This window comes from Ursus americanus, chromosome 15 (assembly GCF_024610735.1).
Source record: "Ursus americanus isolate L20-20 chromosome 15, mUrsAme1.1.p, whole genome shotgun sequence".
Classification (NCBI taxonomy): Eukaryota; Metazoa; Chordata; class Mammalia; order Carnivora; family Ursidae; genus Ursus; species Ursus americanus.
This window is the reverse complement of record NC_142141.1, coordinates 38,959,869-38,976,341: the sequence shown is the minus strand read 5'-3', so window position 1 is coordinate 38,976,341 and position 16,473 is coordinate 38,959,869.

The window sequence follows — 16,473 nt, the reverse complement described above, 5'->3', positions numbered from 1 at the left end:
TCAAACAGATCAGGATGGAGAGAATTATCATTTCTTTCATTTGCTACATTTTTATTAATTTGGCCAAAGAACCAATGGATATTCCTAACTTCTTTATGATAATAAATTAAGGGAATCTATGTAGCCTTGCCATTAAAAATTGCTTCTATTTACATATCATTTCATTTAATATTAACTCATTCACTCACAGAACAAAAAGCCACTGCCCCCCTCCTCCCCCGGAGAATTGCAGAGACCCTGGGACTTACAGGGATGATGAGTGGCAAGTGTCGGCTGCTAAGTGAACACGCATGGCTCTGTCAGAAGGCCAAGCCTTGGAGAAGCCAGGCCCGATGGTGAGGTGACAGAGCAGCTGGAGAGGGGGGAGCAGCAGAGGGCTGCCCACAGCTGCCTTCCTTACTCAGCCAAGGGGCCCAAGAAACAAGTCACCAATGCGAGTTGAATCACTTGTGTGGGACAGCTGCCTCTCGAGCCCACGTTGACAGGACAAGGAAGCTGGTCCTGGAGGTAGAGTGAGGAAATGACGGAGTTACTCAGTTAAAGAGACGCTCTCCAGGTCACCAGTGTAGGGGGGGGCCTTGCAAGTGATGCCTGTTCAAAGGGAACAGTTCCCCCCCAGTGGCTTATAAGACGCTCTGCATCCCCCTCCCCTAAGTCTACCCATCCGAAGTTTCCTCACTGGAGAATTCCTGGAGACCGGTGATGAGCCCTCCTAGGCGACACCCCTTCGGAGGGTAGTGCATCAAGCTGTTATCTGGCATTAACTCCTACTGAGGATTTCTTTACAGACCTGGAGCTGAGATGGGACACGTGACATCTGGGCCTTGTGGGCAAGTGGACGGAATATCGCTGTGAGAGAAAAGGCCCAGGGGAGTGTCTCAGTGGGGATGCTGCCCCACCGGAGAGGCCTGGAAACAATTTTACAGGGAGACCACAAAGCAAGAAATGGCTCTGAAATCTAGGTCACCTCACTCCAAGTGTTCTGAGAGCTCTCCCTGGCCTCCCCCACCTGGCCCATCTGCAAAGTAGCTATAAGTCAACCTCTTCGGACTTGGCAACTGCATTGAGGCTTTCCCACTGGTGTTTCCAATCCTTTCAACTAGTCTAGTGGTTCTCGGTTGTGGCTGCCTGTTAAAATAAACCGGGAAGCTTCTAAATATGTCAGTGCCTGGATCCCATCTCAGGGCAATGGAGTCAGAATCTCTAGTGGGGCCTGGGTGCCAATAGTTTTTAAAAAGTTCCCTGAGATGATTCTAATATGTGGCCAGGGTTAGAGAATCACTGACCCATCCTCTCCTTGACTCAACGGGAATAAATAATAATATCTATAATTTGGTGAGTACTTACCATGTGTCAGACAAGTATTTCTTGCTTTAGGTCACTGACTTCTCTCAGCAAACCCATTACTGCCATCTTTTAGTTTTTTAATTTTTTTTAAAGATTTTATTTATTTATTCGACAGAGATAGAGACGCCAGCGAGAGAGGGAACACAAGCAGGGGGAGTGGGAGAGGAAGAAGCAGGCTCATAGTGGAAGAGCCTGACGTGGGGCTCGATCCCAGAACGCCGGGATCATGCCCTGAGCCGAAGGCAGACGCTTAACCGCTGTGCCATCCAGGCGCCCCCCATTACTGCCATCTTTTAGATGAGGAAATGGGGGCTCAGAGAGGTAAAGGCACTTGTCTGGTGTTGCACAGTTGGAAAGCGGTCATTAGGACATGTATCTATCCATCGTCCTGCCTTCCTACAGAAAAGTAGGAGAAAACCAATGACAGGCTGGCCACAGAGGGAAGGCCAGCTCTGTAGCCTCCAGCCAGGAGGCTGGCCAACAAAAATCAGGTCAGAAGGTTATGAGTGGAATTATGTCATCCAAAAAGATGTTGGAGTCCTAATCTCCATACTTCTGTGAGATGCCTTTATTTGGAAATAGAGTCTTTGTAGATGATGGAGTTAAGATGAGGTCACTGGGTGGGCCCTAACCGGATGATACGACCGTCTTCTTAGATAGGAAGAATTTGGACAGAGACAAACACGCACACAGGGAGAATGTGGTGTGAAGACGGAGGCAGGGATGGAGGCGATGCATTTACAAGTCAGGGAACACCAAAGATGGCCAGCAAGCCACCGGAAGCTGGGAGAAGGGCGCAGGGCAGACCCCACCCCCCCCCCAAAGCCAGGAAGGAACCAACCCGATCTCAGCCTTCCAGGCTCCAGAATTGGGAGACAATGAATTTCTTTGTGTAAGCCCCTTGAGTTGTGGCACTCTGTTACGGCAGCCCCAGCAAACAAATATGGAGAACACGTGGGGAAGCTTTGAAAAAAACCCAGCCCCCATCATCTTGCAGATGAGGGGATGGCAGTCTGAAAAGACTTAGCCAACTGCTCAAGTTCCAGGATGCAGAGTCGAAAGCCTGGCCCCTACTAGAGGCCCCAGCCCATAGGCACGGGTCCCTTGTACTTTTCTCCAGTGAATCCATTAGATTCATTTTAAACTTTGGCTGATTATTAAATATTACTTGGGGTTATCCTTTCACGCATGTTCTGGCCATGTCCCTTGTACCCAGTTTTCAAAGATGTGAATTAGAGTTGGGCCCTCCTCATTTCTTGCCTGTGAACTGAGTATTGGAAATGACTAGAAGCTGCCCCAGGTGAAAGCCGGAGTCCCCATTCTGCACAGAATTCGGGGGGCCTCCAGCTGCTAAGATGCGCCGGGACTGCCACTGCATCTTGCTTGCTCAGCTGGCCCTGGGGGTCCAGCCAGAAGGTTGGCAGAGCCAGCACTGTGAGCAGCCGAGGTACACATGAATACGTGTGAAGACTCAGGCCCCGTGGATCAGCTCTGCAGGCTGGAAGCAAATATTTGTTTAACGCTACAAAGGAGCCTGTTATGAAGTGTGTAGGTGCCCTGTGGTCTCCCCCAGGGTGCTCCACTGTGGCCTTGGCCAAAAGGAGATCAGCTATGGTCTGGCCAGGGACAGTCAAGGACTGTGTGGGACTGAACGTGTCTTTATGTCAGTGCCAACTTTAAGGGTAGCAAAAGTAGGCATCTGGTTGCGTGATTTTCAGGAGCAGTCGGAGTGTGACCCACCTCCCCCCTACCCCTTCTCACTGAAAAATACTCGAGTACTCAGACCAGGGAATTCTAAGATTCTAAAATCGATGCTTGATTCCTCGGATTTAAACCAATTAAAAATTTATTAAAATGCAAATAAAATTAAAATACTTTCTTAGAGGAGGTGGTTTAACTGTATCCGGTCATTTATATCTTAATGTTGAAGGCTTTTAAGATTTTATTTATTTATTTGACAGAGATAGAGACAGTCAGCGAGAGAGGGGACACAAGCAGGGGAAGTGGGAGAGGAAGAAGCAGGCTCATAGTGGAGGAGCCTGACGTGGGGCTTGATCCCATAACGCTGGGATCACGCCCTGAGCCGAAGGCAGACGCTTAACCGCTGTGCCACCCAGGCGCCCCTGTTGAAGGCTTTTAGATCCTTTTCAGAGAAGTTTTATTCAGAGAAGAATTAAAAGAAAGGAATGTAATGTGTTCAAGAAGGGGACATTGTCTCATAATATTCCCTATTGCTATTTGAAGAGAAACAGGTTCATGCTTGACACCAGTATGGGGAAGAAGAAGAGAGGAGGTTGGTTGACTGGTCAGGGTGTCCTCACTTTGCTGGAATTACAGTTTCAGAGCTGACCCTCGTTCAGCAAGTGCAGGATACCCGTTGCCAGTGTCCCAGAAATGGATCTATGTCGATAGCCGAAATAAGGCTGCCAGAGGCCAATGTACAGAAGCCAGCAGTCAAATGTATTCACTTATAATGAAAAATACAGCTTCTAAGCGAACTATACGAACTTGCCAAAGACAAATCCTCTCTGTAGAAAACCTGCATGAGAAGCCAATTCTAACCAGAGAGACGTCTGATAAGCAGGAAAGCGTGTGTGTGCGTGTGTGCAGGTGTGGGTGAAGTGGAATGTTTCAGGTAATATTAATGGCTCCTGTCATCAAGCATTTGTTTCTATCAGGATCCAAACAGAAAAGCAGACACCATCCCAGACATTTCAACAGAGAAAATTGGATAGAAGGAATGGGTTAAATACAGAGATAGGAATTGCAAGAAGCAACCATCTCCTGAGGCTAGGAAAATAAAGAGAAGAGGTGGGTGTTGTCAGAACTTAGAAGCTGGAAGTAGGCTCCCCGCAGAGGGGGGACTCAGACTTCAGAGGAGGGAGGGCTGCCCCAGGTAAGCTGGCACATTAGTCAGGGTGCTGCGAAGTTAATTCTGGGCATATAGAAAGATGCCCGTCTGGGACCAGCTCCAGCCACCAGAGGGTTATTGGCCAGATGACACTCAAAAAACAGCAAGTAAAAGGAAAAAACAAGTGTTTTCTAGGATCTTCCTACCTTTCAGCATCTCCTTCCAGCGCCCCCTACTCCTTGATCAAGGAGAAAAGTAATTTGCAGGGTCCTGGCATCACAGGGCTGCTTTGAGGGCAGGGATGGAGCTGAGAGACAACAGCATAGCTTTAATAACCTGAGGCACCGGTCTCTTCTCTAGGAATGTTCCTGCCACAGGAAACAGATACTCAAGCTCCTGGGGTAGCACTTCAGACACATCACCCAGATGGGTCTGTCCGAATTCTCCTTTTATAAATTTTATTCAAATCATCTCCATTTTTCCTAATAATTTCTTTCTTTAGACAGAGGATAATGCAATTTCTTTTTTTTTTTTTTAAGATTTCCTTTTTTATTCACGAGAGACAGAGAGAGAGGGAGAGAGAGGGAGGGAGGCAGAGGCAGAGGGAGAAGCAGGCTCCATGGAGCAGGGAGCCTGATGTGAGACTTGATCCCAGGACCCCGGGGTTTATGACCTGAGCTGAAGGCAAACGCTTAAGCAACTGAGCCACCCAGGCACCAGGCAATGTAACTTCTTATCCCAAAGCTTTCTTATTTCCTCTGTAGATGGCTCCCAGAACATGTGGATTGGATTTAGGGTATGCATAGATGATTTTGAGACTTTCTCATTAAAGTGGCTTGGTGACTGCAGATAGGACACTAACAATGACCTTCCCCCGGAATAGTCTGCCCAAGCCTGTTTTGCTCGTTGAGAAAATTAGAAGTTCACTTCTGCCTATGGATGCCAAAGAAGCTTGATGCAGACCCTGAAGAAGCCTGAGGCAGAAGCTCTCTGACACTCAGGAACTCAGTATCCCCGTAGGGGCCATGCCAGCCTCCTAGTCATTTGACTAGGCAAAATGTGTTCACATAATGAAAATGAAACAAGTGTTGTTTTCTCAAAGATCTTGCTGGGCTAAAGCTAGAGCCTAAAATCCAAGCTAATCTTCAAAATGGGAGATTGTTGTCATCAGAAGTGCTGTATTAGTCAAGGTTCTCCAGAGAAACAGAACCAATAGGATGCACACATAGGAAGAAAGATCTATGGGGGCACCTGGGTGGCTCAGTCTGTTGAGCGGCTGACACTTGATTTCAGCTCAGGTCATCATCTCAGGGTCCTGGGATCCAGCCCTGCATCGGGCTCCTCTCTCAGCCAGGAGTCTGCTTGAGGATTCTCTCCCTCTCTCTCTCTCTCTCTCTCTCAAATAAATAAATAAATCTTTAAAAAAAACAAAAAGAAAGATTTATGTTAAGGAATTTCTTCACGAAATTGTGGGGCAGCGGGGTCTGAAATCTACAAGAAAAGCCTACAGGCTAGAAGTTCTTGCAAGAGTCGGTGTTGCAGTCTTGAGTCCGAAGGCAATGTGGAGGCAGAATTCTTTCCTCTCTGGGGATCTCAGTCTTTTCTCTTTGGCCTTTCAACTGATTTGATGAGACCCACCTACATTATGGAGGTGATCTACTTTACTCGAAGTCTACTGACTTAAATGTCAATCACATCTAAAAGATACCAACATCTAGACTGGTGTTTGACTAAACAACTGTCCACCAGAGCCTAGCTAAGTTGACACATAAAATTAATCATCACAGATGTCATTGTGAAAAATAAATAGATATCCCAGTAGAGCTGTGCTTTTTGGGTGACCACAAAGAACGATCCAGTCATACTTGAAATTATGGAAGATAATTTTCTCATCCTGAAATACCCCAGGGAGAATGGGATAAGCATTTTGGGATGGGCCTGTGGAGATCTCCTCACTCTCTCTATACCCAGTTTCCCCAAGCTCAGACTTCCTTAGGCTTCTAGTCAGACAGTTCCTTCCATTGCCCATCAATCCTTATATGTTCCTCTCTCCTGGTCATTGTCTCTTTGCCTGAAAAGCCTTCCCTGACATTAGAGTCTTTCTTCATGAAGTTTTGCCAGGCTTCTTAAGAGAACACCACAGTGGGTTCTCTTGTTGTTATAACACACCTCTGAGTCCTCATTTAGCATGCAGCACCGTCTCCATGGAGGGCACTGTTTGTAGGGGGCCATATCACTACGATTCCCTTTCTTCCTTGTAACAGAATCTTGATTTCATTCTTCATTCTGAGGAAGCAAGTCGCCCACAGGAAGTAAATCATGATTGATGTCATCTTATCAGCCATGTTTATTCTGGGCATGGACATTAACATAATACAGTGTGAAAGAAATCTGCTAGGTTACCTACGGGAAGGATACTCTCTCATAAAAAGGGACATACAAAAAAGAAATGTACCTTTTCTGTGTCTTCTTCCACTTAATATTGCCATGTTTACATATGAAGTGTGGTGATACAGCCAACCCCGAGCATGGCAGAACTGAAAGATATAAAGAATTTGGTCCTTGATGGCATCCATGATTACCTAATCTTAGATTACCTAATCTTCAAAACCACTCAGCTGTCTTGCTATGTGAGATAATATACTTTGTGTTGTTTATGCCTCTGATAAACAATACTGTCTTTATCGTTTTACTTAATACTTTCTACACATTTACCTTTTCAACTAGATCAAAGATCCTGAGGGAAATGACAGTGCCCCATATATTATTGTGGAGAGGCTTATTCTACAAATTCCACATGGCAAACACTCCATAAATGCCTTTCATTAGTAGAATATGTAAATGGAAAATATAAACGAAATTAACGATTAAGTTTGAACTGATTAGTTAAAACCTGTCTAAGCTCAAATAAACCAATTATAAAAGAGCCCAAGCAGGAGTTGGGGGGGTGGGTGTCTGGATGACTCAGTCAGTTAAGCATCTGACTCTTGATTTCAGCTCGGGTCATGATCTCTGGGTCATGAGATCGAGCCTCACATTGGGCTCTGTGCTGGGTGTGGAGCCTGCTTATGATTCTCTCTTTTCCCTTCCTCCTACCTCTTCCCTCCCCCCACCCCACTCGTTCAAAAAAAAAAAAAAAGCTAAGGGATTTAGAGAGCTGAAAATCCCTCCCCATTTAGGTGACCCCCAGTGTTTCCTCAGGAGGGAGTACATCTGCTTCACCTATCAGTCACTCTTTCCCCAGGGAAGCCTTCCATGACTTCTCACAGCAGAAGCAGTGCCCTGTGTTGCCCTTTCCTTGTTCTCATCTTAGACATTTCCAAGCTTCCTTTGCAGTTCACTTGGGGCCAGGCAACTGGATTCTGGTGAATGGACATGAGTGAGGCAAGCCACTTCGGAGCTTGGCCTTGAAAATATCCACTGAGGTCATCCTGCTTTTCTTCTCCTCTCACACTGACATTGGAGGCTGATTGGAGCTATGATGGCAGAGGCTGTGTCAGCCTGGGTCCCTGAGTGACTAGGTGGAGGAGGACCCTGCTGACCCTTGTAAAACATGTAGTCTAGGTTAACAATGAGCTTTATTGTATTAAACCGCTGTGCCTTCAGGATTAATTTGTTCCTACAAGTAGTGTATATCCTAGCCCTCCTGATATGTATCTTTAACTAGGTCAGTTATTGTCAGTTCCCTCTTTCATATGTTCTTGCAGTACTAAAATCTCTTTCTTGTAGTACATTTTGAGTTAAAATTTGTATTTATCTGTTGTATTCTTTTTTTAAAATGTTCTCTTCACTAGACTGTTAATTCCATGATGAGATCTTTTGTTTTCTCATTGTTGTGTTTCTGATACCTTACACGGTACCAGGAATAAGATAAGCACCAATAAATATTTGGTAACGATGGACAGTTAGATAGGTGGGTGGATGGTGGACGGATGGATGGTAGATAGACGGATGATGGATGGAAGGATGGACAAGTGACTATTGGCTTTGGCTGCAGACCCAACTCAAGTTTGAATCTTGACTCTTCAACTTTCTAGCTATGAGGCTTAATGATTCTAAACCTCAGTTTCCTCATTAGTAAAATGAGGCTAATGATCTCTGTCTCTCATGGTGGTTGTGGCACTCACTAAGATTATAGAGCAGAGGTAGAAAAAAAGGTGGAGCTGGTGGAAATTATTAGAAAGAAAACATCAGGTTAACATAGACTTTATTATACTTCCTACTAGTGCTCGGGCAATTTAAAAATAGCATTTGAGTCATTAAACGTATTAAGAGGTTTCAGATCAGTAAAAACAATCAGTTTCTCTTTTTAAGTGCTGGGAGTTATTTTTCCTCCATTGAATTAAGCTACAGGGTGTTGGTGTTCAGTAAATACTTGGGGAGCCTTGTGTAATTTTAAAAGATATTTCGTTAAGCTCTTTTATTTCCCAAAGATGCATTTGAGAAAATGCAGAAACAGATACAAACTCCCCAAGGAACAAAGTTCTATAGATTTATGAATAACTTACTTGTAACTTTTAATCCACCTTGAAAAGTAATCATTTGATTCTGCAAATAGTAGGGCAGCTCTGTCTTGCCTGCTTTCATGGTCTGCCACAGCCTGTTCCAGGATCTTCTGGAGGTATTAAAGAGCAAAATGTTTCCACATGAGTAATGCTGATTCCAGACACTCCACCCGAACCACAGAGGGAGTAGATCTGGGGTTGGCATCCCAAATACATTTCTTTATTCCAAGCCTAAAAGTAGGCCATAAAGGAAAGACATTCTTGGATTCTGAGCCAAGAGTCCACCCAGCCGTGTCCCCTAATGAGTTTACTCATCCCATTGGTCCCTGTCTGCTGGTGTGACATGGTGCTCTCATCTTTCAGGGCCATTTGCCCCATTTGTCGGCAGGCCTTCCCACTGTCCAATGCTCGTGCTCCGTGACTACATCGTTGGCTGGCTCCATTTAGGATGTATTTTGGTGCAAAATCAGCCAGTTTTTATGCATCTAGTTGGGATGTGTATCAGTGGAGAGGTCTCATGTTTTGTGAGTAACAAGAGCACCCCAGGATTTTAAGAAAAGCAGAGTCAGCTGTGGCCCATTTAATCCAATTCCTCTGCCCTGTTATGTGTGAGCAAATAATGGCCCATAAAGAAGGGACGTGCCCAAAGTTACGCAGCTAGTTAGAGGCAGCGCCAGAACTAAAACCTGGGTCTGTTGACTTCTAGACCAGTGATCTTCATGTTTCCTAGTGAATGATATATTAGGTATCCAGTCCAATGAAACGATGCTTCTCAGTGTTTAGGTACTGGAGGGAGATTAATTAAATGGTCTTTGCTTGCCTAGATGGCACTCAGGATTCTAAGCCAGACTCAAACCCCACCACCTCCATGAAGACTTCCCTGATGAAGTAGAGTGACAGTGGAGAGAGTACCAGGCGAAGTATGGGAAGACCTGGCTTTGGGTCTCAGCTGTCCTTTACTGCCTAGCCCTGTGGCCTTGAGCACTGTCCAGCGTCTGTATCCTGTCCATATGGCAAGAATTCCCCATCGCGTGTGCTACCAGTGGGACTCAATGCCCTACTGTCCGCGATAGGACTTGAAGTATAGAGATTTCCTTTTCTCCCCATCCTCTGCCAGCTACAGCCCGGGTGTGTGGTTTAGAATCAGGCGATCACATACTGCCACCCAGGACTTGAATTTGGAATAAGTGATGAAGAACAAAGGGTCCGTTAAGATTTAGTCATGGTGGTTTCAAGGGTGCCCGGGATCTTACCTCCAGAAGTGGGTCTCTGAGTCCCCCAGAGCAGGGCCTCCAGGGAGGGACGAGAAAGAGGTAAATGGTTTCCTCATTCTCTCCCTGGTTTGTTTCTCTCCTCTGGGAAAACGGATCCCAGCCCTCTGAAATGACACAGGGCCCTGCGTTAACCTTCAACTTGGGAAAAGTATAGCTGGGAAGGGAGGGCATGGAGGTGAAGAGTAAAGGGAAGAAAATAGATTTCTGTGCCTCAGTTCCAAGAGATTCTGATGTCCTATTCTAGGAGTCACCAACGCCTCCTGTAAGGGGCCGTACAGTAGATATGTTGGGCTTCGCTGGCCATGCAATCTCTGCTGCAAATGCTCACCGGTACCACTGCAGCTCAAAAGCAGCCGCAGGCAGTGTGCGAACGAATAAGCAGGGCCGTGTCCCAATAAAACGATTTACAGAAACAGATGGTGGCCCTTAGGTCACAGACCTCTGGTTTATTCCAAACCTGATCATCTTCAGGGTCTTTTCGACTGAATTATGGAACAGATCATCGGGGAAGTCACTGTTGCTCTGTAACTTTTAAGGAATATTATTAGCACGTGGGATGATACAGTTGAAAAAGGACAACAGGCCATATTCCTACATGAGCTGTGAATTTCCCATCTACTTCTCAACCTTCCCGTTTGTCTTCTTGTTGCTTTTGTCTATACCTTCGTGATGTGTTTCTTATCCCCTTCCTCCTCTGCCTTCTCCTCTTCTCTCTCCACCTCCTCCTTTTTGATGACCACCATCACTTTTCCCTACCATAGACGGACCAAAAAGCATGTGTATCAATTAGAGATGTGGCTGTTAAAACCAGGAATCATCACGGGATGTGATGGGTAGAAGAGTCTTGCCTTGGAAAGTTGTGAGGTACTCACAGAAGTGCCTGGGAGCCAGAGGACCAGGCTTGGAAAACAAGCAGGAAGGGCAGGATAGAGGGTTTCACACAGGAACCTCATTATCTTGCAGCAGGAACCATCAGGCCATCATGTCATTGCCCTGGAGTCAGATCCTACATATTCCTGGACAACCCTGAAACCACCATGACTAAATCTTAACAGACCCTTTGTTCTTCGTCACTTATTCCAAATTCAAGTCCTGGGTGGCAGTATGTGATCGCCTGATTCTAAACCACACACCCGGGCTGTAGCTGGCAGAGGATGGGGAGAAAAGGAAATCTCTATACTTCAAGTCCTATCGCGGACAGTAGGGCATTGAGTCCCACTGGTAGCACACGCAATGGGGAATTCTTGCCATATGGACAGGATACAGACGCCGGACAGCCAATACAGTGACAAAAGTCAATTGGCACAGATGAGAATTCAAGGCCAAAGTTGACCCCTGGGTGAAACACGGAATTCACCTATGAGGATGGACATATGAGGAGTAGCTGCTAAATTAACCAGAGTGTTGTTAGGTGCGCAATGCGTACGGGCTCAGGCACGAGAGGGAAGGGGAGATTGTCAGTGTAACCAGATTCACATTCCCTGGCTGTGGAAGGATTTTCAATTCACAGCGAGGAGAGTGAGGCTGCAGATTAATCACTGACATGGATTGATACCCTGTGAGTGCTGGTTGGTCTGCATCTGTCTTCTAAGCCCACAGGGGCTTTACTAATAAATTGAAGCTCTCCAGAGACAGATGCAATGCTCTGGCAGTTATGCCCGTGAACAGCTCATTATTTTCCAGGATGCAGCGGGAACCCTGCATACATCTGCCTTCAACGCTGAAACACGCAGCAGCTGCGGGACAGCTGCTCAGCCTTGAGACCATCGAGTTCATTGCTCCCTGACATCCACCCCTCATAATCTGGTCATTCTTTTCAAATGGCTGCAGTGCTAGGTAGCAAGCTACTCTGGGATGTATCCTCTAACTTGGTCATTGTCCCTAGAAGTCTGGGGCCCTCTCTTCTCCAAGTTAGGGGCAGCATCCAACAATTTTACCCTGAAATGCAGGATTTTATACTTGTTCCCCCCAAAATTTAATTAGTTTACCAGAAAATGTCCTTTACTTTGTTGGGGTTTTTTCAAAAATATTTTATTTATTTATTTGACAGAGAGAGAGAGAAAGAACACAAGCAGAGGGAGTGGCAGGCAGAGGGAGAGGGAAAAGGCTCCCCGCTAAGCAGGGAGCCCAAAGCAGGGCTTGATCCCAGGACTCTGGGATCATGACCTGGGCTAAAGGCAGACGCTTAACCAACTGAGCCACTCAGGCACCCCAAGGTCCTTTGCTTTGGTTGGAAATTCGGTAAGGCTTTGATGAGTCCCAAGCCATAATTTTATGGTTTCACAACAGACAACACATTTGGAAGGGGGAAAGAGGGGAGACTGAATGAAAACAGAATCAACGAAATGTAGTTTCAGGTATTCATCGTGATACATCCTCTTTGCACTTTCTCTTACAGTTCCTTGTGGGTGTGTTTATCGTATCCGTGATTTCACCTGTCCCAGAACATGTATTTATACCCAATACTTGCCCTGGAGTCCTGGTTCACCCTTTTCTGTTTTCAACATTATTCTGGATTGTAGAATTTTACTTATTAATTTGCATGACTTTTATATTCGAATGATCCAGTCCAAGTAGTTAATGCATTTTTATGAATTGGGATATAATGTAGACCCAAAAAGTAATAATGAAAAAGGAAATTTAATGAACACAAGCAATAGTCTACTAATGGCATTAGCAGACTCCAACCACATTTTTAATTGAATAGGAGTAGATCCCAGCTGACCAATATAAACCTTGAGTTCCCTTTTTAAAATTTTTTTTTAATTTTTTAATTTTTAATTTTTATTTATTTATTTTTTATGAGAGAGAGAAGCAGAGGGAAAGGGAGAGGGAGAATCTTAAGCAGGCTCCACACTCAGCACAGAGCCCCATGCGGGGCTCGATCTCATAACCCAGAGATCACGACCCGAGCTGAAACCAAGAGTCAGAGGCTCAACTGACTGAGCCACCCAAACGCCCCTATAAATGTGCTTTCTAATTCTTTCAGCAGCAATCCTTTGTTAGATGGCACTTTTTGACGACTGGGGCAAGTTTCTCTGGTCTTTGAAGCAGTGAGGATAGCGGGGAGCCTGAGGCATACACCTCGCATTGACCAGCTTTATTCTGGGGTAGTGAGGCAATCCCGCCCCTGAAGTAAGCCAGGAGGTACCTCGAGTTCTTAGAGTCCACATTTCCTCAAGCAGAGTTAGGTAAATACTGTGCTTCCTGCCGTAAACATGCCAGCGTGAGTGGATGTGTTCAGCAAACGACCTTGGGATGAAGGCCTCAGCTGTTTTTCTGGGCGGGAGGCCTGTCTCCCTCCGCTCCTCAGCTGCCTGAGCTCCAGCCTGGACCATCCTTGATGAAGGATGAAGAGGATCACCCAGGCTTGTCCTCTAAGGGGGCTCAGTCCACTCAAGAGCGAGGCTGTGAGATTCCAGACACCTTATAGAGCAAGAAACAGTGTCGATGAGGGGGAACTTACGTGGGAAAGTTTCAGTGAGATTTATTTTCTCATCTTATTGATTTCCCCTCTGTGAGTATCAGATGAGGCTTCTTTTCATTTTGGATCTGATTCCGTCCCCCACCCCGTCACCTTTGCCGATCTTCTCTGAAGTAGAGACCGTATGCTTTTCTTGGCTTCTGATTCTGTCACCATTCACTGTAAGTTGCTGATTTGGGGTAAAGGGTGAGGGTAGAGCAGAGGCGGGGGAGAGAGGAGGGAGCAAGGTGGAAACCTGCTTAACTGCTCTCCTGCCGGACTTCCTACCAAAGTCTAATGCTTACACACATTTTGTTTCCAGGGGTCGTGGGGTGGCTACTAAGCACACTTTAAACACTCCAGGGATCTCTGAGAAATGTCATTTTCATGAAAATATGATAGCCGGCCCAGGCCAAAGCTCAAGGAAGACAAGGGATAGGCAGGCAAGAGAGGTTTGGTGTGCGGTCTTGCGTGTACTGGAGCAAAGAGGAGATGGAAATGTCAGCAGTGAGCTAAGTCTGAGCTTTCCCCTTTCTCTAGGAGTTGGTCCAGTTCAAAGCATTGGGTGATGTATGCAGTAAGCAGACTTTCAAAGCCCACTGTTGGAATCACAAATGTCCTGACCTCCAGCCTGCCATTGAGCATGAGACGCAGTCAGCTGCCCTATTTCCACCAGCTGATCTGACAGAAGACCTTTAAGGCACACATAGGAGTTCTTGCTCACCCTCTTCAGGGTGGAAGATGGGCACAACTCCCTCTCCTTACCTACGGGTCACAGCTGCTTGTTCTGTGCATCGTGCATTATCATACTTCACTGCAGTGTATGTATTTACTGCTCTGAACGCCCAAGTTCATTTAGGTCGGGCACTCCACAGGTATTTTGTCTCCCCAGAATAGAGCCTATCACTATAATTTAGGCTGTAATAGTGGCTGTGTGTTATTCTTTCTTTTTTTTTTAAGATTTTATTTATTTATTTGACAGAGATAGAGACAGCCAGCAAGAGAGGGAACACAAGCAGGGGGAGTGGGAGAGGAAGAAGCAGGCTCATAGCGGAGGAGCCTGATGTGGGGCTCGATCCCATAACACCGGGATCACGCCCTGAGCCGAAGGCAGATGCTTAACCGCTGTGCCACCCAGGCGCCCCTGTATGTTATTCTTTCAATAAATGAATAATGATCATCTTGACGCAGGTGTTCAGGAAATACACTTTGACTGACTGAACAAATGAATGGATGATCATATCTTCAGCAAGATGGCTACCAAGGTGCCCAATGATACCCTCCCAAAGCTTTCACAACGGAATCAAAGTGCTAGACACTGAAAATACAAGTTGACCAAAACACAGTCCCTCCTCTCCAGAGACTTGTGGTCAAGAGAAAGAGGACAGCAAAGGAGGACAAAGAATTACAACCACATGAAAAGTTAAGGTGAAGATTTGAACTGAGTGCAGGAGAACAGAGGGGAAGCTGGGCATGCCTAGCAGGTCTCCTCCTCTTAATAGCTGCATAGTATGCTCAGGCCGTCACCACAATTAGTGACACCGACTGCGTGTCTTGAACAACAGAAATGTATTCTCTCACAGCCCTGGAAGCTAGAGGTCTCAGACAGATGAAGACGTCAGCAGGTTTGGTTTCTCCTGAAGTGTCTCTCCTTGGCTTGCCAATGGCTGCCTTCTTGTGTGTCCTTACATCATTGTCTGTGTGCATCCAGATGGCCTCTTGTTATAAAGACACCAGGCAGATTAGATTGGGGCTCACGCTAAAGGCCTCTTTTTAACTTAATTACTTCTTTCAAGGCCCTTTCTCCAAATGGTCACCCTCTAAGGTACGAGGGGTGAGGGCTTCAACATATGAATTTGGGGGGAACACAGTTCAGAGATCTCTGGCTCATAAAAACAGTCCGGACCATGTGCCAAGGCCGTCGCATTCCTGCCCCCGGCATGCACCGGGTCCACCACAAGTACCACAGCCCCTGGGCTCTGGCTCTCCACCTCCCCTGGGCCTCCGAGGGGTATTATTACATGATGGAGAGTGACTGCCTTCCTCCGTGTCAGATTGGAGGCTTAGTCGTGTCGTTAAATAATACCCTTCGAAGGATATGATCAGCATTGAGAATGGGACTATTTATACCAGTTTGCCCACAGAGGCCTCTTAGGCGAACACTCCGTCATTTTGATGACCTCACTGCCTGGCTCTCTGGGGCTAGCCTGGAGCAGTGTGAAGACGTGAACATATGCTTCTTCTTCCAGACCCTTCTTCTTCCCTCTGCCCCACAAAGGCTGGTGTCCCCATGAAACTCCTTCCTCTTTCTGAGATGAGAGGACCACTGTGTTCACTGGGAAGCCGGGTACTGAGGCATTAACATTTTCGTGATGGTTACCTTTTTAAAGCGGGTGATTTTTAACTCGAAAGAATAAAGGGCTCTGGTGAAATTTCATCCGTGAATACCCGGCACATAGTAAATACTCCACAAGTAGTTGCTGGATGAAGGAGTGTGCTCTTGTTTGATCTATGGATCGAGACTACAGCTGCTTGACACTGCGCCCTGCCCCCATCTGACCCCGCTGAGGACTGTAACTGTCCCCAGTGCCAGAGAGAGCTGCGGTTCTCAAGTCTCGGCTCAATCAGGTCTCTTCCTTCCTTCAAGGCCTTCAGGTTCCCCTCTTTCCAATATAAAAATGCCATCAATGTTGATCTGCCGGGGAGTTGCAGCCTCGGGGCTCACTTCTTCTACTTCTCATCTTGCACTCAGTTAGCCTGACCCGCACCTCCCTGTTCCCCCTTTGTGCAGTGCCCAATCCTTCAACAGTTCAGTGCGAAGTGCTTGTCGAGTCCCTCCCATACACCCACCCGGCACTGCCCTAGGCACTGGGGTGGGAGCCCCTCCCGGCGCGCTTGCATCTTAGCGCTGCACTGACCACATGGCATGGGAATTTCTCCATCACCAGACAGACCCCGTGCCTCTCTCTGTCTGCCTCTTCCACTGCTCCTAGCGCACCCTCCGAACAGAGGAAATGTCTGTTTGTCCCCTGG